General features: G+C 42.9%; 1 pseudogene across 1 annotated transcript; it reads right to left on the reverse strand.

Moving 5' to 3' along the window:
• Positions 1 to 266: 266 nt before the first annotated feature.
• On the reverse strand, positions 267 to 10,750 carry LOC308272178 (biorientation of chromosomes in cell division protein 1-like; annotated as a pseudogene). The gene is made up of 4 exons: positions 10,679 to 10,750; positions 6,697 to 6,886; positions 3,768 to 3,864; positions 267 to 744 (listed from the first exon to the last, which is right to left on the reverse strand). The product of its transcript is annotated as a biorientation of chromosomes in cell division protein 1-like (transcript).
• Between the last annotated feature and the right edge of the window lie 15,756 nt (positions 10,751 to 26,506).

The raw sequence follows: 26,506 nt of genomic DNA on the forward strand, positions 1-26,506 counted from the left end.
ATTCATTTTTTTTGTGTGTGTGTGTGGCACTGCGGGTGAAACCCAGGGTCTTTTCTACCTCTGGGCTATACTCCCAGGCCTATTTTATATTTTATTTGGAAACAGGGTCTAAGTTGCTGAGAGCCTCACTAAGTAGCTGAGGCTGGCTTTGAACCTGTGCGATCCTCCTGTCTCAGCCTCCCAAGCGTGGGGATTACAAGTGTGCGCCAACCATGCCCGGCGTCACCATTCATTAAAAGGAGTTTTCAAGAGTATCAGGTATAGTCTTAGGAAGCGTCCTGGGACGGAGCCACAGGGCCCTTGCTTTCAGGCTCCGGAGGCGGCACTGGCTGAGCTTCTTTTTTCTGGGCTGCCTGGAACTCCTGAACTGCTCGTTCTACTGTGGCCTGAAGATGTGGTTGAGTTTCGGATCCGCCACTTGAGAAATAATTCTGTCCACTCCTGCTTCCGGCATCCTGACTGAACCACACTCCGCCTCAGACCATTTCACAACTGGCTCCTGTTCACTGCAGGTTCCATTCCTGCACGTTCGGATGTGTCGACACAAAGTTGTCTGCTTTTGCCTCAGGTTTTGGTAAACTGGATTGGTGTCCACACTAGCCAGGCAGTCTTGGCGAAGCTGTCAGACAGGCCCTGGCTCTTGAGCTGCTCCACGATGAGGACGAGGGCAGTGAGCTGTGGGTCACCCGGAGGCAGTGAGGCGGGGTTGACTGCCCCCCTCCCCCCCAGGAGCCAGCTTCGGTCCTGGGTGACAGAGAAGAGGCAGAGCACCCCTAAAGAAGACCACTGATCTATACTCCCAGCCCCTCTTTTTGTCTTCTTTTAAAAAAACTAAATTAAAATAAATGGAACTTGAGAATATTATGTCAAGTGAGATTAGCCAGTCTCAGAAAGTGAATAGTTGTATGTTTTTTTTTTTTCCATATGTGGAAGCTAGAGAGAAATTGGGTAACAAAAAAAGACCTTAGATAAAGGACTAGGGAGCAATGGAGAGAATTTAGGGGAGGGAGGAGGAGGGACAGAGACATCATGAAGGTATTGGTTTAAATAATGCTATGTAGCCGGGCATGGTGGCGCATGCTTATAATCCCAGTACTTGAGAGGCGGAGACAGGAGGATCACAGGTTCGTGGCCAACCTCAGCTACTTAGTGAGGCCACCTGCAACTTAGTGAGACCCTGTCTCAAAATAAAGAATAAAAATTGTGGCTGGAGGTGTAGTCACAGTCTTCCAGTTTCCAGATTCACTCTCTACTTCTGGGAGCCTGGTGAGGCAGCCCACAGGCACACAGAATGAGCTCTCCTGGGGGCAACTTTGACCAGCAAAAGACAGGAGACTGAAGGAAGCAGGGAGATGTACCTACCAGAGGCACGGTGTCCTCATGCAGTATGTCCAGGGATGTCCTGCCTGGCTGAGCAGGTGCACTTTTGCTTTTCCAGTGATTGGCTGGGCATCTTGAGCTGCCATAAAGCTGTGATGAGTTGCATTGGCTCTCAAGTCTTCCCTCGTTTTCCTTTCTCTTTACTTCACCGCATTGGGATTCTACTTCCCAACAAAACTTTGGCACCTTAAGGCCAGCTGGTGGCAGGAGGTGGGGCTCTAGAGAGGCGTGTGCGTGTGTGTGTGTGTGTGTGTGTGTGTGTGTACTTAGAGCACTGATTGGCGGTGGGAGAGAAACATGGAGAACTTTCCTTTGTATTGTCATTTCCATATAAACTTCACAGGGAAAAATAAACTTGTTGGCTCACTCGCTCATCTTGACAGAGTAATCTATATTTGTGAGACAAACTAATCCATATTTAAAAAGGAATCGAGGCCAAATAAGCCAATGTAGTTTGGTTTACATTAAAATGTTATTATAAAGTCACTGAACACGCATTGAAAGGTTGCCATCGTAACAGTCCCTTTACAAAGTGGTTTTAGATACTAGATTCTCGAATGATGGATGCTTTGTTATTTGCTTTGAGGCATCTTTTGTGCACTTGCAAGTTCTCTTGGATTCGTATTCTCTCTCTCTCTCTTTGTCTCATTTTCTGTCTTATCTCCTTGGGAAATAGAAGTTGGGAAAGAAACCTGTATCTGATGAAATTCTTTAGTTAAAAGCAACATAAATAAATTTTGATTCATTTAGGTAAAGACAATGCTTATTGGTAGAATGAAAGGACAATTCAGAGTTTAAAGAAATGTGGAAGAGGGCACTTAGAGGGATCGGGAATATGGAACAAACAGAGCAACTCTGAGGATCTGGGGGGCGGTAATTGTGGGACAGTCTCTTCACCTTCCAGGGAGGATTTTTTTTTTTTTTTTTTGTGGTGCTGGGGATGGAATCCAGGAGCATTCTACCTTCGAGCCACACCCCGAGTCCCATTTTTAATTCTATTATTATTATTATTATTATTATTATTATTATTTTGGTGGTACTGGAGGTGGAACCCAGAGGCTTTCTACCTCCGAGCTATACTCCCAGACCTTTTTTATATTTTATTTAGAAACAGGGTCTCACTAAGTTGCTGAAAGCCTCACTAAGTAGCTGAGGCTGGCTTCGAACCTGTGTGATCCTCCTGTCTCAGCCTCCCAAGCACGGGGATTACAAGCGTGTGCCACCATGCCCGGCTTATTCTTTATTTTGAAACAGCATCTCATTGAGTTGCAGAGGGCCTCACTAAGTAGCTGAGTCTCTCTGTGAACTGCTATCCTCCTGTCTCAGCCTCCCAAATCCTGGGATTACAAGCGTGCTCTACCACGCCCTTTATTTTAAAACAGGGTTTCACTAAGTTGCAGAGAGCCTCACTAAATAGCTGAGGCTGGCTGTGAACCCAGATCCTTTTGTCTCAGCCTCCCAAGTGTGCACTACCATGCCTGGCTTCCAGGGATTTATTGATTTACCTAGTTCAAGAAAAAATTGTTTGTACACACACACACACACACACACACACACATTTTTACTTACAGAGAGATACTTGTGGAGAGATTCTCACAGGGGTTCGTACCTGCTTTCAGATTATAAATTATCATCCATGGAGAATAGACCTGGCATGGCCATATAAGAGATACCACCATCACACCATCATATGGAGAAATCCATTATGCCAGAATAGCTTTATTTCTCTGCACAGTTTTCTTAAAATCTTTGGAAACATGATATGGTGGTGCATGCCTGTAATTCCAGAACTTGGGAGGCTGAGGCAGGACAATCACAGGTTCATAGCCAGCTGTAGCAACTTAGTGAGGCCCTCTACACAAATGAGAACATTTCAAAAAAAATTAAGTTTAGAATGCTTCTGGGTTTAGTCCCCAGCGCATGTGTACACACACACACACACACACACACACACACACACACACACACACACAAACACACATACACACTACTACCAGCACCAGCACCACCACCAACAACCTTTGAGAATTTTTTTTATCCTTTATGCATCTATGATTTCCTATTGTCTTATCTTTTTTGTAGTTCTGAATTTTCATCACTGGATTTCATTCATGAGGGCTTTCTGCTTTATGATGTCACCTTCAGGGATCTCCACGGTGTTACCTCCCCCATCCCTTCCTTCCTTTCTAGGCAATATCCCAAATGCTACATATTTCTAGAGCCCATTTCCCCCCTTTTTTCTGCCCTCTTTCCTTGGAGTCTTCTTTTTAAGACTAGCTAAATATAAAAACAGAAATGTTTCTGAGCTGTTGGTCAACAGTGAGTTATTGATAATTTTGGAAGACTGCCTTATTGTTCCCAATTCTTCAGTCCTCCCACTGTCCCACCGTTTGCCATGTACCTTTGTGGTTCCTCTCACTAGAGATGGAATAGATTTCCCCATCCCACTGGTGTTAGGACTGGCCGCCGTGTGATTTGCTTTGGCTGATGGGATATTAATGGACATGACAATAGTAAAGGCTTCATATCAGCCCGTGGCTTTTGGCTTGCCCTCTTCTGCGTTGCCATGGGCGTATCCCAGATTTTCTCCTATTTCCAGAAAATGACTGGCATGTGGAACAGAGCTGCCCCAGCCAACTCACACATCCACAGTCTGAGGCTGAGGCATCCCAGCCAGACATGCAGATTAGGGACACAAGAACAGTGCGTCCTGTTGCATGCCCCTCACTTCTGTCCATATATATTTTGTGGTATTGGGGATTGAATCCAGGGGTGTTCTATCTTTGAGTTACACCCCCAGCCATTTTTATTTTATTTCATTTTTTAAAAACTTGAATCAGGGTCTTATTATGTTGCTGAAGACCTTGCTAAGTTGCTGGGGCTGCAATCCTTTGGTCTCAGCCTTCCAAGTACTGGGATTACAGGTGTGTGCCACCATACCCACTGGGTATAATATTTTCAGTTTACTGCTCATATATAGGAAATTTAGTAATTTTGGTCATTTATTCTATAACTAGTGACTACTCTGATTAGTTCTGATAGCTTTGCAATTGATTTACTGAAGTTTTTAGATAGACTATCATGTGATAGTCTTTTTTTCTTTCTTATAGTTATATTTACTTTTTTATATTTTCTTCCCTCAAATTCCCATTTAGCAAAATAGCCAAAGCAAGCCGGGCATGGTGGCGTGTGCTTGTAATCCCAGAATTCAGGAGGTAGAGACAGGAGGATCTCAGTTCAAGAACAGCCTCAACTACTTAGTGAGGCCCTTCGCAACTCAGTGAGACCCTGTTTCAAAAAATAAATAAATAAATAAATAAAACGATTTAAAAATAGGGCTGGGGATGTAGCTTGGAGGTACAATGCCCCTGGGTTCTATCCCCAGTACCGGAAAAAAAAAAAAAGCCAAAGTAACTTAAATAGCAGTGGTAACACTGGATATTATTATCTTGATCCTATTGTCTTGATCCGAAAACTTACAGCTATATATGTAAGGTGTTTATTTTCATTTTTTGTTTTTCTGTTCAGGGATTCATAAATTTTGTTAAATAAGGAAGTTGTTTCCTAAGTTAAATGCCTTAGAATGGATTATAGAATGCAGAAATTATCTGTACCTTGAACATATGTTATTTTCAAATTATGTCAACTGGTATGTGGAAAAATTTACATAAATACTTCTTTAGAAAGAAAGAAAATGAGAAATACATTTCCTTTTTAAGAATAGAAATCAATTTACTAGTAGTGCTTGTTAGCTAGATTTTGAAAGTTCAAGAAAAGTCTGCAAGCTACATGCATTTGCTTTGATTGAACTGTTCTCTAGCTCCTGACACCAGAAGAGAAGATAATAATTTTTCCAGTATTTCTTTTTCAGTACTGGGGATTGAACCCATGGGCATTCTACCTCTGGGCTAAAACCTCAGCTCTGTTTTTTATTCTTTATTTTGAAACAGGGTCTCACTAAGTTGCAGAGGGCCTCACTAGGTAGCTGAGGCTGTCCATGAACAGCAATCCTCCTGTCTCAGCCTCCTAAGTACTGGGATTATAAGTGTGCGCCATCACATCTGGATCATAATTTTTTTTTTTTTTTTTTTGCGGGTCTGGGTATGGAACCCAGAGGCATTTGACTCTGAGCTACACCTTCTGCCTAATTTTGTATTCTTTATTTTGAAACAGGGTCTCACTGAGTTGCAAAGGGCCTCACTAAGTAGCTGAGGCTGTCCACGAACTGCGATCCTCCAGTCTCAACCTCTGGAATGCTGGGATTACAAGCATGCGCCACCACACCCAACTCTGGCTCATAATTTTTCTAGTACTTTTTTTTTTTTTTTTTTTTTTTTGCAGGTCTGGGGATGGAACCCAGGGGCATTTGACTTCTGAGCTATACCCCCTGCCCTGTTTTTTATTCTTTATTTTGAAACAGGGTCTCACTAAGTTACGGAGGCCCTCACTAAGTAGCTGAGGCTGTCTGCGAACCATGATCCTCTTGTCTCAGCCTCCCCAATGCTGGGATTACAAGTGGTGCCACCACACCCCACCTTCTAGTACTTTTTAAAAAAGTCCTGTTTACTCCTTTTTTGTAGCAAACAGTACACTCTGTTTTATTTACTGTCTCTAACACTTGTGAAATACTGTCTAGATAAGTTATATTGTTTTTTTTGAAGAGATATAATGACTGGCTCAAATGTTCAATAAATTTCTTTCTTAGTTTTGTTCTTGTTGTTATTCTTGTGTTGGGAATTGAACCCAGGGTCTCATGCATGCTAAGCACACACTCTTCTACTGAGCTATACCCCCAGCCTGTATTTAGTGATATAAGTGATACACAGTAAAATCTTGAGACTTTCCTTAAATGTGAATTGTAATCAGCATTTAGATAAAAGCATATACTTGATTTATTTTACAATAGTAGATTTAAAAGAAAATAGTAAGCTGGGTGTGGTGGCTCACACTTGTAATCCCTGCGCTTGAGAGGCTGAGACAGGAGGATTGCAAAGGTTTGAAGCCAGCCTCAGCTACTTAGTGAGGCTCTCGGCCACTGAGTAAGACCCTGTTTCCAAATAAAAAAAATATATAAAATAGTTCTGGGAGTATAGCTGGTTGTAGAAAGCCTCTGGGTTCCACCCCCAGTACCACACACACAAAAAAAAATGGTAAGACAATTCTTGACAGTTTTGTTCCCTGAAAGTCAAACACAGCACAGAAGTGACTGGGTGAGACAATTATCTGGGCATGGATAACCTCAGGTAACAATGAAGACACCCCTCATCAAGACAGTGCAGAGTAAGGAACATGCTGTGGGTTATGCTTTTCATTTACCTTCCTCGCCTTTGCTTTCCCTTCCCCTCTTTTCACTCCTTCCCCATCGAGAAACCCCGTCTTGAAGGCACCCACACAACCTAACTTCCTTCTCTTTTCCTCTATTGACCTCCTGGGCTCTAAGCTTGAAGTCGCAGCCACTCCCCGGTGAAAGTGTCAGGTGTGCAGTGGCTGAGTGGGGTTCTTTTACCTTGCAGGGAAATGAGGCACGCCTAGGACGCACTTGCCAACCCTGTCCTGCTCCAGCCCTTCTCCTCTCTCCCCTCCTAGGAGGGATCTAGGGAGTCATCCTCCGTCCTGTCTGAGTCACCTCCCTGGGCCTGAAATATAACATGGGTGGATGGCTGAAAATGTAACATGGGTGGATGGCTCACGGTTGACAGGTCAGACTCAGGATGTGTGAGGCCAGGAGGGAGGGGCACCAGGTGCTAGAGCTTTTAGCACCTGGACCTGAAGTGCCAGGAAGTTGCCCTGTATGGACACCACTGTGGCAGAGCTGGTCCATGCAGCCCCACGTTGGGGTGGGGCGCCTCGGAGGACAGTTGTGTAGTCAGCAGGTCTCACTGGGTGCAGCACTGCAGGCCGCCCCTCTGCTGAGGGGAGGAGGTCTGTTATGGGCTGAATGTTTGTATCTCTCTTCCACCCAATCACACGTTGAAGCCCTAACTCCGATGTGATGGTATTTGGATCTGGGGCCTTTCGGAGGTAATTTAGATTAGGTCACGAGGGTGGGATCCTCATGATGGGCTTGTAATCCCCGTGCTTGGGAGACAGAGACAGGAGGATCGCACAGGTTCGAAGCCAGCCACGCGTGCTGGTTTAGGAGACCCTGTTTCCAAATTAAAAAATGTAAAAATAGGTCTGGGAGTGTAGCCCAGAGGTAGAAGGACTTCCAGGAACCCCAGTACCACCAAAAAAAAAAAAAAAAAAAAAAAAAAAGGAAGACAGTGGGGCTGAGCATGGTGGCACACACTTGTAATCCCAGCATTTGGGAGGCTGAGACAGGAGGATTGCAGTTCACAGAGAGCCTCATCTACTTCGGCCCTCTATTTCAAAATAAAGAATAAATAACAGGACTGGGGGTATAGCTCGAAGGTAGAATGCCCCTGGGTTCAGTGTTTAGTACTGAAAAAAAAAAAAAAAAAAAAGGAAGATGGCAATCTCTGTCTGCAGGGCCAGGTGAGCACACAGTGAGAAGGCGGCTATCCACAGGCCAGGGAAAGAGCCCTTGTCAAGGATTGAATTTGCTGGCACCTTGACCTGGGACTCCTCTGCCTCTGGAACTATGAAAAGAGATATGTTGGTTAAGCTCCAGACGATGGCACCTTGTTGTAGCAGCTCAAGCTCTCTAAGTTGAGGACCCTTCCACATGATAGAGCATGAATTAAGCCGCTGCTGGCTTTGATTTTTCCAAACATTAGGCACCTTCTAAAGTATAGATTTCTAGGCTGGGCGTGGTGGCTCACGCTTGTAATCCCAGCGCTTGGGATGCAGAGACAGGTTCGAAGCCAGCCACGCTGGCTTAAGAGACCCTGTTTCCAAATAAAAAAGTATAAAAAATAGGTCTGGGAGTGTAGCCTGGAGGTAGAAGGGTTTCCAGGAACCCCAGTACCAAAAAAAAAAAAAAAAAAAAAAAAAGTATAGATTCCTTACCTCCTCTCATAATTTTAATTTTCACAAATTCATTATATACATATATTAGTTTAAACATATTAAATGTTAATGTTTGCATAGTTCATGATTTCTTAAAAGATCACGGCAGAAATACACGTTGCCTTATCTGAAAAAAGCCTTAGGCGATAGAACCCCCTTGGGGTCCATCCCCAATATCACTAAGAAAAAAAAATAAGCCTTAGGAAAAATCTTTCCTATAGCCTCAGATGATTTTAAATTCATTCCTATAGTTTGACCTACTTTTATATTATTTTGTTTTACGATTGTTATATCTGAATAGAATTAATCCAAAACATGTTCACCTAGCCCTGGTTAATTCAGAATTTGGGGTGTGTGTGTGTGTGTGTGTGTGTGTATGTGTGTTTAACACTGTGTATCTTCTCTTTCAAGAATGTGATTTCTTGCTGGGCATGGTGGCACACACTTGTAATCCCAGCATTTGGGAGGCTGAGACAGGAGGATTGTGGTTCGCGGACAGCCTCAGCTACTTAGTGAGGTCCTTTGTAACTCAGTGAGACCATGTTTCAAAATAAAGAATAAAAAATAGGCTAGGGGTGTAGTTCAAAGGTAGAATGCCTCTGGGTTCCATCCCTAGTGCTGCAAAAAAGAAAAGAAAAGAAAAAAGAATGTGACTTCTTAAATGGCATGTCTGTAATTGAGCTTTTATGTGGATAGAATATAATGGTCACTTCAGTCCTTCTATTCTGAGCCGCCCCATGGCCCAGTTTCCACCTTGCTGCAGGAGAGCTGTCCCAGGGGTTTCTCCACTTGACTGGTGGGGGATTTTTGCATTACAACTTTCCTCCTTAAAATTCTGGTTTTTGTGTTGTGGAAAATATTAGCTCACCTTTTCTGTCTTTGTAGACAATTTTGTTAATGCTTCCCTGGTACTACAAGGATTAATTTCTTACCCTGGAGTTTATTATTTGTATCCTTGTATGTTTAGGAGTTAGTCTTTTGCCATTAATTTTATCTGGTTCCTAATGAGTTTTTTTTTCATCTGAGGATGAAAAGGACTTTCTTTTTTATTTTTATTTCTTTATTCTTTTCTATTTCTTTCTTTTTTTTCAGTGTAGGTGAGGTTTCCCCCCTTTCTTTTAAAGATTGATGTTACTTTTATATTTGTTCTGATTTCTTTGGGTACCTAAGTCATGTTGGCTTGCTGGTCTGTTCTTGGGATCTCTTTGTTTACTTTCTCATAATTTTATCTCTGTTCCCTTTCTTTAGTTTTCTGAGAAAATGTCTCAGTTTGTCAAAATATTATCGATTTAACTTTTGCTGTGTTGATTCTACTCTGCAATCCTTCTAATCCTCGTTAAGCCTCTGTCATCCCCGTCTAGAATTACAACATTCCTTCCTGCTGTCATCTCTTTTTTGTCTGCCTGGGTCTCTCCAGATTCTTTCCCAATGCAAATGACGGCTTTAACACCTCGTCCCAGACGTGCCCATCTGGGCAAGTGCAGCACACCAGTGCACCTCTCCCCTGGCCTGGACTGAGTGGCCCAGAGGTGGGCACTGAACCCAACAGGCTCATCTTTCAAGAATCTGAACAAAGAGACAGAGGAAAGTAGGCAGATTGTGTCATAGAATGATTGTTTCATAGAACTCATTTTTAAAAAAAATTTATTTTAACTGATAGTAAAACATAATAAATATTCTGCATATTAATGAGGTAAGCTGTAATGTTTTGATATAGGTATACATTGTGTAATGTTTAAATCAGGTTAAACGTACGTTTCTCCTCAAATTTATCATTTTTTAATGGTAAAAACTTGCAAAATCCTTTCTGTGGCTTTTTGAAATGCACAGTGCATTATTGTTATCTACACATGCCCTAATGTGCTATAGTGCACCAGAACGCCTTACTCCTACCTAATTATAACTTAGGTCAACCTTTCCCTAACCCCATTCCTCCACCCTCTCCAGCCTTTCACTCTCATCCTCTATGAAATCAACATTTTTAGATTTCACGTAAATGCGATCACACAGACCTTGTCTTTCGGTGCCTGGCTCATTTCACTTCATGATCTCCAGTTCCACTCATATTGTCACAAATGTCAGAATTCCATTCTATTTTATGGCTGAATGGTATTCCATTCTGTGTATAGACCACTTTTCTTTTTCTGTTCATCAATGGGCTATTGTGAAGAGCGTTGTAATGAACATGGGAGTGCAGATGTCCCTGATGAACTGCTTTTATTTCCTTTAGATATATACCAGCAGTGTGATTGCTGAATCCCATATGATAGTTCTACTTTTAGTTTTTTGAGGAACTTCCATATTTTCCATAATGGCTATACTAATTTACATTCTCACCAACGGAGTACGAGGGTTTCCTTCCCTCCACATATTTGGCAACACGAGTGAAGCGATATCTCATTGTGGTTTTGATTTGCATTTTCCTTATGATTAATGATGCTGATCCCTGGTGTCCATTTGTATGTTTTCTTTTGAGATATGTCTATCAGGCTTACTGGCCAATTTTAAATTAGGTTATTTATTTATTTATTTATTTATTTATATGTTGTTGAGTTTTTGGAATTCCTTATATACATAGAATTCATTTTTAAAGAACTTAATGAGATCAGAAACAAATATGTAGTGAATACCTAATCAAGAACAGGTACTTTTTTTTTTTTTTGCAATACTGGGGATGGAACCCAGGGACATTGTACCTCCGAGCTACACCCCCAGCCCTATTTTTTTTTTTTTTTTAGTCTTTTTATTTTTGAAACAGGGTCTCACTGATTTGCAAAGGGCCTTGCTAAGTAGCTGAGGCTGTCTGTGAACTGAGATCCTCTGGTCTCAGCCTTCTGAATGCTGAGATTACAAGGGTGAGCCACCATGCCTGGCTGAACAAGTACATTTAAAAGTCTCAGTTAAATTCTTAATTTTAACTCTGGGCTCCATCACATTAGATTGGTGGGAAATTTACTTAATTTTTAAAAATAGCCCTTTCCATTACATGTTGACAAAAGAGGTCTTTAAGATATTGAGGTGGAAGTCAGGCGTGATAGTGCACTCTTGTAATCCCAGCACTTGGGAGGCTGAGACAGGAGGATTGCGGTTTGTGGTTCGCAGACAGCCTCAGCTACTTAGTGAGGCCCCTTGCAACTCAGTGAGCCCTGTTTCAAAATAAATAATAAAAAATAGGGCTGGGGGTATAGCTTGGGGGTAGAATGCCCCTGGGTTCCATCCCCAGTACTGCAAAAAAAAAAAAAAAAAAAAAAAAACCCAAAAAACAAAAAAATCTTGGGAGGCTGAGACAGGAGGATCGCAAGTTCAAAGCTAGCCTCAGCAACTTAGTGAGACCCTGTTCCAAAAATAAACAAAAAATAAAATAGGGCTTAAGTGTAGCTCAGAGGCAAAATGCATGCCTCTGGGTTTAATCTCCAGTAACACATGCACACACACACACACACACACACACACACACTGAGGAGGATGTCCTAGGCCTTGGTTCTCCATCTGCACTGATAATCACTGAGCCTTCTGGCATAGTACCTTCAGGTCCTGGGTTCTGCTGTTTCTGTGCCAGGCATGGAGCATGCAGCTCTTTGGCACCATCAGAAACCTCTCAGTGATTTCTTTGTCGACTCCAGGCACTGCAGAATCGCTGGGCTCCTGGCAGACTTTTGGGAGTCTTTTCTTAGTCTTAGGGAATATATTCACACTTCCTTCCTGTCCCCTCAGAGAACCTTTTCTCCCTAAGAACACTTGGCAGATCTCCTGAGTATGTTGGGCTTTGCGGCAACACTCAGGAAAGAAAACATTGTGGCCATTTCCACTCTGCCCTGCCTTAAACCTCCACGAGGAGGAGGAAGGCACAGAACCTGTTGCTCCAGTGTGGACTGATGCAGTATTTTACAGTCTCTGGAGCTCTGTGTTCTTTTACATGCATTAAATAAAAATAAATAGGGCCCCGCACATCTTTGAGATTTTATCCAATATTGTTTTTTTTTTTTTTTTTTTCCCTTTTTGGTTCTGGAGATTGAACCTAGGCATTTTACTTCCAAATCATACCCCTAGCACTATTTTATTTTTTATTTTGAAACAGGATCTCAATACGTCCCCGAGAGTCTTGCTAAATTGCTGAAGCTGGCCTTGAACCTCTGAGTGTCTCAGTCTCCCAAGTACAGGGATTACAGCTGTGCTCCACCATGCTCAGCTCCAATATCGGAGCTGATTCTCCAATCGGGTAAGTGTATTTCTCTTGAGCAGTCTACTTTCCACTTGGATGCTTTGAGGATCTTCCTCCTAACTGGACCCCGAGGCTGTTTCCTGGCTCAGCAACAGGACAGCCTGAGGGAACACATAGGTTGTTAAGCCTTGGGTGGTCCTGGCAGGACCTATGGCACAACTGTGCCTGAGGACAGGACTGTGCGTGGAGTCAGCCCTGCTGTGGCCATGCTTCTTCCACGTGTGCCTGCCCATTAGATCAGGGAAGAGCTCTACTGTTCCCTGGAACACCCTCACCCCTGCCTTGCCTCTTCTGGGAGTTGTGGTCAGCAGTCTCAGGACCCAGCCTTGCCGCATTGTTGGGGTGTGTGCATACAGCGCCTAAAGAGATGCAGCCTCCCTTGGCCTGAGCGGCCTGCAGGCTAAGGAAAAGCTTTAGGTAAAGTTTAAGAACTTCTGCAGTAAAATGATTCAGCAGAAAAGGAGCTAAGATGGCGCCTGGAGGAAGCTACAAAGGCGTGGTTTTCCCATTCGTTATGGGTGGGGAGACTGAGCAGTTTTTCCCTTTTTTACCTTTAAAGGAGCTTCCGCACACATGAATGGCTCATGTACTGGCCTGGTATTGGCTGTGAACTACGTGCTAGTGATCGTTATCCCGATGGGCTAGGCTATTTCCCATCGGAAATTACCCTTGTGGTTTTGTGCTATATATATGTTGCTTGGAGAGGAATAAACGAGACCTTGCTTGACATATCTCCCGGCTCCGTGTGGTGATCGGGCCGTCGGTACTCATCATCTCACCAAGCCCTGCCGCTGTCGGGCTGGATCCCGACACCGCACCAGGAAGTTCTTCCTCCATTGTGGCTGCCCAGCTGGGCTGGAGTTTATGGCCCGGGGCCCCCAGCCCACCTGCCTTCCTGGCTTTCTAGAGGAGAGGGCCACCAGGGGATTCCATTCTCCTCCACCCACCCAGGCAAACTAAATTTCTCTGAGAAATGAGTTGGCTCTTGTCTCCTGCACTCTTTCTTCATTCTGGATACCACACTCACTCTCTCCCAAAGAATTTTCCAGCTCATGGGCGATATCTGATCTTAGTTTCAAGCACCAATGAGATTTGTCCTAGTTTTATATTTCCTTAGTCATGCTGACACCTGGGCTCTGATCTCCCTCTGGTTTTTTTGGTTGAACATCTTTCTGCTCCTCAGTCTCCCACTGGTTATCTGTTGCCTTTAATTAGTGTCTAAATAGATAACACGATCTTCTGTAATTATAATAAGGAAATGTCTGTGAACAAACAGATGCCTTTTTTGGGGGAAAATGCCCAGGAAAGAGTGGGGCCAGTCACGTTGATCCAGGGTTTTCTATGCAGCCAGGGCGTGGTCAGTTTTTGGGAATGAAGGTAAAGATCAGTAATCTGTACATCCCTTTGATATCTCCATTCAGTGCCAGATTCATCACCTGGTTCCCAGGGACAGTTCTCTTTTGAAATTCTTCTGATTTTGTTTGGAATCTACACATCACCCCACAGTTTCCTGAAATGGTGGAAACTGTAGTGGACCACGAGGAGAGGTATCAGGGATCAGGAAGGGTAGTCTTGGCTGGCCTCCTTACCACACCTAGAAATTTATTTTTTTTCTAAGAAATATGTTGGCTCCTCTACATTAATGGAGTGAGGATGGTACCGATATTTGGAATAACCTTTTATAGTCAGTGGTTTTCCATACAGTATTTCATTAAAACCCTTCCTTTGGTGCATGTTTGTAATCCCAGTACTTTGGAGGCTGAGACAGGAGGATGGCAGGTTTGAGACCAGTCTGAGCAACTTAGCAGGACCCTCCACAACTTAGCAAGACCCTGTTTAAAAAAAAATGGCTGGTTATATCTCTGAGTTAGAATGCTCCTGATTCAACACTTAGTATAAAACAAAACAAAAAACCCACAAACCCTCCTCTGGAACTTGATTGTGCTGGTCTAGAGCACAGAGTGAAATACAACACTCACCGGCTCAGTGTCATTCCAGGCTTAGAGAGGGAGGGGGTGCGGTCAGTGGGATCCCCTCAACATGACTGTGCAGTGTGGGCTTCGGGCCATCTTTACTCTCTCCTGTCAGGACCAGAACCTTCCCCTGCAGGCATGGCCGTGCAAAGGGCTTCTCTAAGTGTCATCATGCTTAACTGTGTTGTGAAGCTCAAATACTGTTAGAGAAAGAATAACCTGCTGATAGAAATGAAGTGGAGAAAGGTGGCAATTTAGGTACCCCAGTGGGCTAATTGCCTCTGAGCACTCAGGGGGCCGTGTCTGAGCAGAAGTGTCAGGGCAGACACAGAAGGTGTCGTGAACAGGCTTCACACTTTATTGTCCCTTGGTTATGATGATGGTGTTTTAGTAATAATAACTGTAATTGACATTCTAAAGTGATTACTCTGTGTATTTCTTGAATTACTTCATTTAATTCTGACAGTGTAAAAGTAGGATATATTATTATGCTCACCAATAAGAGCATAACAGAGGCTTGACTCATGCCATGTGGGCTGGCTGAGCACCTGCCCTCTGAACCCCGAGAACCCAGCCTGGCCCGTTCTGTGTGCAAGCAATCCCACATCACTCCGTTTTATTTGACCTTCAGTGTTCTCTCTGCTGACTTGTTTAATGCTTACTTTCTAGTCTGCTTTTCCCATTACCTATTTGCATAGATACTCTTTGAGCTTTTCCTTCCTAGTCCCCTATAAAGTAAGGGGATTCTGTCGGTCAACCTCTGAGGTCTTTCCTAGGGCTAAAAGTTTTAGGCTTTTGACTCTTGATGCCACTCTGTAGGTGTAGGGTATCTTTTAAATTGCTGCTGAGGTCGGTGTGGTGAGGCTCACCTGTAATCTCAGGTGTGTATGAATGGCTGAACGAGGGTTTAACTGTCTCTTACTTCCAATCAGTGGAATTGACCTCCCAGTGAAGAGGCTGGATATGAAAATAAGACGAGAAGACCCCATGGAGCTTAAATGAATCAGCCTACGTATAATGTATATTAATATTCCTACAAGGTACCTACCAATGACTACTTGGGAGGCTGAGATAGGAGGATCATAGGTTCAAGTTCAGCCTTACAACTCAGGGAGACCCTGTCTCAAAATAAAAAATAAAGCCAGGTATGGTGGTGAACGCTTGTAATCCCCGCACTTGGGAGACTGAGACAGGAGGATCGTGCAGGTTCGAAGCCAGCCTCTGCTGGTTTAAGAGACCCTTTTTCCAAATAAAAAATATAAAATAGGCCTGAGAGTGTAGCCTGGAGGTAAAAGAAAAAAAAATAGGCCTGGGACTGTAGCTCAGAGATAGCTACAGACACACACATCCTCTCTCTCTGTCTCTCTGTCTCTGTCTCTATATCTATCATCTATCTATCTACCTATCTATCATCTATCTATCTATGTCTCTGTTTCTCTCTCTCTCTCTCTCTCTCTCTCACACACACACACACACACTCACACTCACACTCTTGCTGAAAACACACTAAAAACAAACTTTAAGCTTGCAAAAATAAAGACATCTATTAGATTCAGCAGAATGTGACACAGAGTTATTTCAGGGTGGTGGTACAGTGGTAGGGTGTTTTTTTTTTTTTTTTTTTTCCGATACTGGGGATGAAACCCAAGGGCATTCTACTTCCAAGCTACATCCCCAACCCTATTTTTTATTCTTTTTTTTGTGGGTCTGGGTATGGAACCCACAGGCATTTGACCTCCAACCTACACCCCCTGCCCTATTTTTTATTCTTTATTTTGAAACAAGGTCTCACTAAATTGTGGAGGGCCTCACTAAGTATCTGAGGCTGTCTGCAAAGTGCAATCTTCCTGTCTCAGCCTCCTGAATGTTGGGATTACAAGCATGTGCCAACATACCCGGATCTATTTTTTATTCTTTACTTTGAAGCAGGGTCCCACTGAGTTGCAAAGGGCCTTCATTTTGGCTTGTCTGCTTTTTAGTTTTTCTTCTAATATTAAAGTTAAAAAATGTTGTGATCACATATTGTGTGCTGATAGCCTACATTCAACCCTTGAGTTTGATGACTAAAGGATGAAGTATGATGTTAGTTCCCTGGAAATAAGATTAAAACATTTAAAAAATTTAGGGGGACTTTCCAGCTCGGGACCCCCTCCCCTTCTGGGGAGCTGTTCTCAGGTCGTGTTGGCCCTGAGAGAAGGCAGAGTGCATCTGAGGGCACGTGGCTCGGGCGACTCTCGAGTAGTGACCTGAAGGCCTCTGCTGGACATCATGGCTGACCAGGCCCCTAGGGGTGACCTGCACCTCTTTTCTGGCAGATCGCGTGGACTCTGGGAGAAAGTAGTTTGCAACTGATGGGCACTTGGCTCGGGCGACACTCGGGTAGTGACCCTGAAGGCAGCTACAGGACCCCGGAGTTCCGACAGCCCCTATGGGGTGTTCGGCCACTTTTCTCTATTCGCTTCTGGCAGATCGTGTGGACTCCAGAAGAAAGCAGCCTGCACCTGAAGGCAATTCGGCTTGGGCTACTCTCAAGTATTGTCCTGAAGGCAGCTGCTGGACCCAGAGTCCCAGCCCCTTTGGGGGTGTTCAGCCACCCTTGCCCCATTCCCTGCTGCTTCCAATAAACCTTTTACTTCCCTTCAAAAAAAAAATTTAAATTATGGTAAAACATATGCTGGGCATGGTGGTGCACGCTTGTAATTCCAGCACTTGAGAGGCTGAGACGGGAGGATTGTGCAGGTTTGAAGCCAGCCTCAGCTACTTAGTGAGACTGTTTTTCCAACTATAATATGAAAATAAGTATCGGGGGTAGAAAGCCCTTGGGTTCTGTCCCCAGTACCATACACACACACAAAGTATGGTAAAATATAAATCAACAAAATTGACCATTTTTACTATCTTTAAGTGTACAGTTCAGTAGTGTTGAGTACATTCATACTGTACAACCAATCTCCAGAGCTCTTTTTTGTAAAACTGAACCTTTATACATATTTAACCACAACTGCCAATTTCCTCCTCCTCCCTAGACCCTGACTGCTATCATTTTATTTTCAGTCTCTGTGAATTTGGCTACTTTATATGCCTCATAAAAGTGGAGTTTTTTTTCTTGGTGTGTATGGCACTGAAATTGAACCCATGGGCATTCTACCTCTGAGCTACACCCTAGCTCTATTTTTTTTTTTTTAATTTTGAAGCAGGGTCTCTCTAGGTTGATAAGAGTGTCACTCTTGCTGAGGCTGTCCTCAAACCTTCAATCCTTCTATCTCAAAAATCTTCAAAATAACTTCAAAAAAACCTATTTAAAATTTTTTTTATTGGTGCATTGTAGTCATACATTTTTTTTTTTTTTGCAGGTCTGGTGATGGAAGCCAGAGGCATTTGACCTCCAAGCTACATCCCCTGCCCTATTTTTTATTCTTTATTTTGAAACAGGGTCTCACTAAGTTGCAGAGAGCCTCACTAAGTAGCTGAGGCTGTCCGTGAACTGTGATCCTCCAGTCTCAGCCTCCCAAATGCTGGGATTACAAGCGTGCGCCACCACACCCAGCTAGTCATACATCTTAATGGGGCACAAGATGGTGGAGGCATACATGCACACATCACCCACTTAGCCCTTACCCAGTTCCTGCCCCATTCCTTCCCCCTCCCTCCTTCTCAGGTTTAGGAAGGCTATATTTATCTAAAAAGTTGTCAATTTCATCAAGAATTTCCATTTTGTTGGAGTATGGTTTTTCAATGTAGTTTCGAATAATCCTCTAGATTTCTACACTGTCAATGGTAATATCTCCTTTTTCATCTCTTATCTTATAATTTGAGTCAATTCTCTCCTTTTTTTTTGTTTAATTGGCTAGTGTTTTATCTTGTTAATTTTTTCAAGAAGCCAGCTTTTGGTTTTGTTGATTTTCTGTATTTTTTTTTAATTCTCTACTTCGTTGATTTCTGCTCTGATTTTAATAATTTTTTGTATTCTGCTGGCTTTGGAGTTAGATTGTTCCCATTTTTCAAAGGCTTTGAGGTGTGTCATTAGATTATTTATTTGGTAATTTTCTCTTTTTCTTATGTTGGCACTCAATGATATGAATTTTCCTCTTAAATATTGCCTTCAGAGTGTCCCAGAGGTTTTGATATGTTGTATCTCTATTTTGGTTTGTTTCTAGAAATTTTTTGATTTCACCCCTTACTTTTTTTATGACCCATTTTTCATTCAGCAGTGTGGTGTTCAGTCTCTACATGTTAATGTTGTTTCTCTGGGTCTTCTTTTTTTAAAAATTATTTATTTATTTATTTATTTATTATTTTTAAAATTAATTAATTTATTTTTTAAATTGGTGCATTGTAGTCATATATCAATCACATTGGAGTACAAGACTTGAGAGGATATACAAGCACACATCATCCAACTAGCCCTCCTCCAGCCCCCATCCCATTCCCTCCCCCTCCCTCCATCCCAGGCTTCTTTGGTGATTTACTTTGATACATTTGTTTATGTACCTCCTGCGTTTTAAAGAGGCTCCGTCCTCCAGTATTACATACCCTCTGATTGGTCACATTAGTTGCTTCACTATAGGGCCCTTTCTATAGCTCAACCTCTTCCTGTTGCCCCTTTCCTCCTAGTTATTGCTGATTAAGAGAAGTGTCTGATTTATATTTTCTGCGATATTTCTCTGTGCATGCTGCGTTGCAAGTACCGATCCCACTCTTGATGGCCCCAGTAGTGGCCTGGCTACTCAGTGGACTGATCCAGACCTCGCTGGCTCAAGCAGTGGCCTTGCCTCATGGGAGGCCCCAGTTCTGGTCTCGCTGGCCCCTGCACCACTCTAACCCCTAAGCTGGCTTTGGTCTCGGCCTTGGAGGCCGCAGGAGTGGCCTTGCCTCACGGCAGGCTCCGATGCTGGCCATTGGCCCCTGCACCGGCCTAACCCCTTGGCAGGATTCTAATCCCGGCCTCGGAGGCCCCAGCACCGGCCTAGCCTCACGGCAGGCTCCAATGCCGGCCTCGTTGGCCCCAGCACTGGCCTAACCCCTTGGCAGGTTCCGTTCCCGGCCTAGGAGGCCCCAGCACTGGCCATGCCTCACGGCAGGCTCCGATGCCGGCCTCGCTGGCCCCAGCACGGGTCTAACACTTCGGCAGGCTGTTATCCTGGCCTCGGAGGCCCCAGTACCGGCCTTGCCTCACAGCAGGCTCTGATGCCGGCCTCGCTGGTCCCAGCACTGGCCTAATTCCTCGACAGGCTCTTATCCAGGCCTCGAAGGTCCCTCTCTGGGTCTTCTTATAGTTGATTTCTGGTTTCATTCCATCATGGTCTGAAAAGACTCAGGAAAGTATATCACATTTTTTTGAATTTACTAGTGTTCACTTTGTGGCCCAAGATGTGATCTATTTTGGAGAAGCTTTCTTGAGCAGCTGAGAAAAATGTGAACTCTGCTGTACTTGGGTGGAATATTCTCTCTCTTTTTTTTTGGTAGTGGGGGTGGAATCCAGGGATTTTTCTACCTTCTGGGCTATACTTCCAGACCTATTTTTTATACTTTATTTGGAAACATGGTCTCACTAAGTTGCTGAGAGACTAAGTAGCTGAGGCTGGCTTCAAACCTGTGCGATCCTCCTGTCTCAGCCTCCCAAGCATTGGAATTACAAGCGTGCACCACCACGTCTGGCTTGGAATATTCTACATGTATCTATTAGGGCCATTTGGTTGATGGTGTACTTTAGGTCTGACATTTTTACTGACCTAAAAAATCCTATTTTTTGTAATAATTTTAACATGGTTTATAGTAACATTGCAATTAAAAATCTCAGTCCCACAGAACATCTTAGTGTTAAGAAAAAACAAAACAAAATAGAATAAAACCTATAATCCTGGTGTTTGTATGGAGGAAGATTATCTTGAGGAATAATTGAATTTATCAGTATCTGACTTATTATATAATATTTAAGCTTATATATTTATTTGTGATTTTGAACAGCTGAAATTTATTTGTGGTGCCACTATAAGAACAGATAGACAGGCATAGCATAGTGTTACTAGTACTTTAAGAAACTTGTTTTTCTAATGTCACCAAAAAAAGATTTTGGCAATGTTGTAAAAAAAAGGAACAGTTTTAACAGATATTTTAAATTATCTAAGAAATAATAGCCTATGTTCAAACTATGCCCAAATATCTTAAAAATTACATCCAAAGTGTTGCTGCACCAGGGATTCTCTTTAAGAAAGCCTAGATTGAGCAGGGCGTGGTGATACATGTTCATAATCCAGTGCTTGAGAGGCTGAGACAGGAGGATCACAGGTTTGCAGCCAGCCTCAGCTACTTAGTGAGGCTCTCTACAACTTAGTGAGACCCTGTTTCAAAATAAAGAATAAAAAATAGGGCTGAGAGTGTAGCTCAGAGGTAGAATGCTCCTAGGTTCCATCTCCAGTGCTGTTATAATAATAATAATAATAATAATAATAATAATAATAATAATAACTCAGATTGAGAAGAAAGGTATTCTGTACCATAAAATATTTTTTTCCTTTTTCTTTTTGGTATTAGGGATGGAACCCAGAGGCATTCTGCCTCCAAGTTATACTCCCAACCAGATTTTATTTTTTATTTTTATTATTTATTTATTTATTTATTTATTTATTTTTTGGTGGTATTGGGGATAGTACCCTTCTACCTCTGGGCTACACTTCCAGACCTTTTTTTTTAAAAATATATTTTATTTGGAAAGAGTCTCTTAAACCAGCTGAGGCTGGCTTTGAACCTGTGCAATTCTCCTGTCTCCGTCTCCCAAGCGCGGGGATTACAAGCGTGCGCCAGCACGCCCTGCTATTTTTTATTTTGAAACTGGGTCTCACTAAACACAGAGAGACTCACTAAGTTGCTGAGGCTTGCTTTGAACCTGTAAACCTCCTGTCTCAGCCTCCCAAGTACTGGAATTACAAGCATGTGCCACCATGCCCAGCTATAATAGATATTTCAAAATATTATTTTGAAGTAATTTTCTATTTATAGGAGAGTTGTGAAGATAATATGGAGAGTGCTCATTTGCCCTTCATGCAGGTCACCAACGTGAGCATCTTATTTAAGATGGTACATTGACAACACTGTCAAAACTAGAAGACTAATATTGGTTTGATACCACCAACGAATATGCAGAATTTACTCAGATTTTGCCAGTATTTCACTACTGTCTTTTGTCTCTTCCAGGATCCAATCCAGTATGCCATGTTTCATTAGGTGCAAAGGTTTTTCATTTATTTTTGGGGGTACTGGGGATTGAATCCAGAGGGGTTCTACCTCCAGGCTATCTCCCCAGTCCTTTTGTGTGTGTGTGTGTGTGTGTGTGTCTTGAAAGAGGGTATCTCTAAGTTGCTGAAGCTGGTCTCGAACCTGCCTCCCAAGTACTGGGAATATAGGTGTGTGTCACCATGCCGGACTGCCACGAAGGTTTTAAATTTGGAGAATAAAGCCAGGCGTGGTGGCGCACGCTTGTAATTCCCGTGCTAGGAGGCGGAGACAGGAGAATTGCGCAGGTTCAAAGCCAGACTCACTGGCTTAAGAGACCCTGTTTCAAAAAAAAAAAAAAAAAGATAGGTCTGGGAGTGCAGTCTGGAGGTAAAGGGTTCCATCCCCAATACCACACACACACACACACACACACACACACACACACACACAAAATAAATAAATAAATAAATAAATAAATAAATAAATAAATAAAAGAATAAAGTAACTACCACCATTAGGTCTCAGACATGCAGATATTTTGATTGGGACAATATAAAAACTCTTCCTTTTTACATCAGTGTCCTATGCCAAGAGTTCTTCCCAACTCTGAGAGCATTTCTTTGGCATGATGCAGGCAGTCCAAGAAGCCCCAAGTCAGTGAAGGTCAGAAAAGGCTGATTCACCCAATGGCTCCTCTCCTGTCATTGAAATTCTTCTTCTCACATTTCAGTCTGTTATTTTCTTTTACATCTGCACAAGACATCTACAGCATGAGTCACAGTAAGAAACTCATCAGAAGAATGTGCAGATTGCAAAATACAGCTCCTTTTTTCTTCATAATGGCAGATTCAAGATTTTAAAATTACAGTGACTTAGGAAGGTTCAAGACATACATTTTTGAAGCCTATGCCTTTTTTTGCTAATATAAATGCATTTCTAAGTAAGAAATTAACTAAAATTGTCATTTAATTCAGATATTCTCAAGTTTGAAATAATTGCCCCTGCAGGGATGTGCTCTTTAGGTTGAAAACGGGAGCTACAGTGACTCCATAAATGGATGCAGGGAGGGGATCACAGGAGAGGCAGTGCTCGCACCTTTGCTGTTTAGAGGCTGTGTGTGTGTGTGTGTGTGTGTGTGTGTGCGTGCGCCCATGTCTGTTTACACACTGAGCACATATGTTGAGTGTATGTGGTTTGTGTGTCACAGGTGTTTTACATGTATGCTATTTGAGTCTATTATTGGTATATTGGGCATATGTGTGTGTGGTATGCATGTATAAGTAGTTATAGTGTGTATATAAATACATATATATATAGCGGGTCTGGGGATGAAACCCAGGGGTATTTGACCTCCAAACTACACCCCAAGCCCTACTTCTTATTCTTTATTTTGAAACAGGGTCTCAGTGAGTTGCAGAGGGCCTCACTACGTAGCTGAGGCTGTCTGGGAACCATGATCCTCCTGTCTCAACCTCCCAAATGCTGGGATCACAAGCGTTGGCCACCATACCGCGCCAGTTATGGTATCATTTTTGGGTCATTTTGGGTCATTATGGTGTCTTTTTGGGTGGTGAATGTGCGTGTGTTGCATGTGAGCAGTGCAGTATGTACTGTGTGTGTGTATGTGGGTTGTGTGTGTGCTTGTAATGCAAGTGCATTGTATGTGTAGTGTGTGTACTTGTCCCAGAAGCTGAGACTCGGGGCTTAGAGTTGTTAAAAAGTTCTAAAAGTAGCCGGGCGTGGTGGCACATGCTTGTAATCCCAGCATTCGGGAGGATGAGACAGGAGGATCGTGATTTGCGGACAGCCTCAGCTACTTAGTGAGGCTCTTTGCAACTTAGTGAGATGCTGTTACAAAATAAAGAATAAAAAATGGGGCAGGGGGTGTAGCTCAGAGGTCGAATGCCCCTGGGTTTCATCCCCAGACCTGGAAAAAAAAAATATATATATATCTATCACCACTGAGGTCAATTGGTAAAGTATTTTTCAAGTGTTTCATTTCCCAGAAATCATTTGGTAGATGCTTTCTTAATCCCAAATGTTTGTTTTTTAGGAGGAAATTTCAAATAATGCAAGCTAGATTAATGTGACATTAATTGCTATGTTATTGTAAACAACATTGTTGTTTAATTTAGCAAACAAAGCCCTTTATAATGAATAAGTTATTATTCCCAGAGCTTCAAGGGAGTCTCTGTCTTCAGTCTGGTGTATGCCATCTTCTCTGGTCAGCTGTCAATGTTTCTTGCTTTTCAGGGGTGGCGGCTGGGATGAAGAGCCTGGCTTAACATCTGTCCCCATGGGGCTGCCTACCCTGTGGAGTCAGCATTGTTTAAAGGCCAGGAATAGGAGCTCTTGGTAGCCCTCCTGGGTCCTAGTGCTAGCTCCACTACCTTGGTAAGGGCTCAACTTTGATCAGTTCTCTCTTCTGTGAAGTGGGTGATGATGGTGCCTTTTTTGCAGGGCAGTTCAGAGGTTTAGATGAGGTGATGCTGTGAACCTAGTGTTTGAAACATGGTAGGTGTTCAGTGAACACAGGCCGATGATAGAAGGTGCTTGTTTGGATATAGCTGTGCCTATATTAGTAAAGAGAAGGGAAAATGGAACCATTAGGACCATTCCTTCCAAGATTTATTGTGAATGTACAGTTGCCCCCTTGTATCCGTGGATCACACACCTGAAAATTCAACTAATCAGGATGGAAAAAAAATAAAATTGCTTCTGTGTTATTCGAATACATATAGACTTTTTCTTCTTACTATTCCCTAAATAATATGTGTATCAACTAAATAGAATTTACATTGTATTAGGTATTATAAGTGATTTAGAGAGAATTTAAAGTATATGGGATGTGCATAGGTTATATGTAAACACTATAGCATTTTATGTGAGACTTAAGCGTCCTGGCATTTTAATATCATCATCATCAGAGGAGAGCTTGTGGGACCAATCCTCTGCAGGTACTGAGAAGACCATTTGACCTACCTAAGCTGATGAGATTTGCTAGTGACCCCTCAGCTTTTGTATCAGTGCAGCCTGCCCTCAAGGTGGGGAAAATAACATGTCACTTCATGGATGCTCAGAGGGTTTCAGAAATGTCTGTGAATCCAGATCTGGTCCCTCATTCGGGCAGATGTCCTCTGAGCAAACGTTTTCTTACTCACATGTTGAAACTGGCCCTACCATCTGCTTCCTGCAATAGGAGTCTTAGCAATGGAGAAAGGTACTCAGCATTAAAAACAACAACGAAAACCCTGGAATATTATGTAAGTCCTTCTGACTCTGCAGTTAATTTGGTTCAATTTCAGATAAAACTTCACACTTTGTCTCTGCTATTTCCACGCCCCCATGTAGACATTAAGGTCTGAACAAAGTGTCTGTTAGGAGGCTCTGGATGGAGAGCCTCTCTGAAATGGAGAGTGTGGATGTAGGGTATCTGTTCTGATGTGTTTATGTATTTTTGTCCTATTAAATGAAAAGTAGACTGATACCTTTTTCTGATGTGAGGGAAAAATTATGGATTCAAGATTTATTTATTTATTTATTTATTTTTTGTGTGTGTAGGGGGTACACCTGCAGAAACCCAATGCCTAGCACCTGCCAAGCACTGTAGCTCTACCATAGAGTTGTGGGGCCATGAAATGCCCAGTTGTTTGGAATGATGCCAATGGGGACACCTGCTGTGTCCACCATACCAACCAAACCTATACCTGCTCACTGGTCTTCATGGTTAGTACTGGTATTTTAAAACTGATGTTGGGTTTTTGCTGAGTGTCAAGAAATATCAGTGAGAAGGCGATCCTACCAGGTTTCTATCAGCCAATGCGGTGGTGCAACCCTGTAAACCCAGCACTTGGGAGGCTGAGACAGGAGGATCAAGGCCAGCATGCAGAAACTTAGTGAAACTCTGTTTCAAAATTAAAAATTAAAAAAAAATAAGGCTGGGGTGTTGCTCAGAGGTAGAATTCCCCTGGGCTCCATCTCCTGAACTTACTTCTCTGATCTCTCTTTTCCTGCCTGATCTGCTCTAGGTCTAGGTCCCACAAATCGTTTAAAGGGACGACAGCCAGGTAGTTTTCACTGTGTTAATGACACAGGCCTCCTTCAGCCATCCTTTTAATCCCAACCCCACCCCCAACCAGCCCCAGCCACCCTGCTGAAGAATCTTCTTTGATTCACCAGCAGGATCTGGATCAGTATCTTCAGTGTTTTCAGCCACTGTCCTTGGTTCTAGGTACTCTCAAGTTTCTTTCCATCCTTTATTTTGCTTTCTATTTGCCACTGTTCCCCAGGGCCACTGTCTTGCTTTTTAGCTCTCTGGGTTCTCTGCTGCTCAGCTTTGGGTCAGGCTGAGCTGTGCCTGCCATGTCCTCCTGGGCAGCTCACAAGCCAGGCTCTCCTTTTTGTGTGAATAACTCCTGTTCTCTTTTCACAATTTTTTTTCCCGTGGTGCCAAGGATTGAACCCAGCATTCTACCTCTGAGCTACACCTTCAGTCCTTTTTATTTTGAAACAGGGTCTAACTAAGTTGTTGAGGCTGGACTTGAACCTGTAATCCTCCTGTCTCAGTTTTCCAAGTACTGGAATTACATGTATTGCTATGCGCCCAGCTTTCTTCTCACAAATCCTTGTCCAGTTTTTGGAGGGGCAATGGCAATTTTCTCCAGACCCTGGATTATTCGTTCATAACTAAAATGTGATGCTCTTGAACAATCATTCAATGAAGAAACCAGCGAATTCAGAATGCCTA

Source organism: Muscardinus avellanarius (genome assembly GCF_963383645.1).
Source record: "Muscardinus avellanarius genome assembly, chromosome: 13".
Classification (NCBI taxonomy): Eukaryota; Metazoa; Chordata; class Mammalia; order Rodentia; family Gliridae; genus Muscardinus; species Muscardinus avellanarius.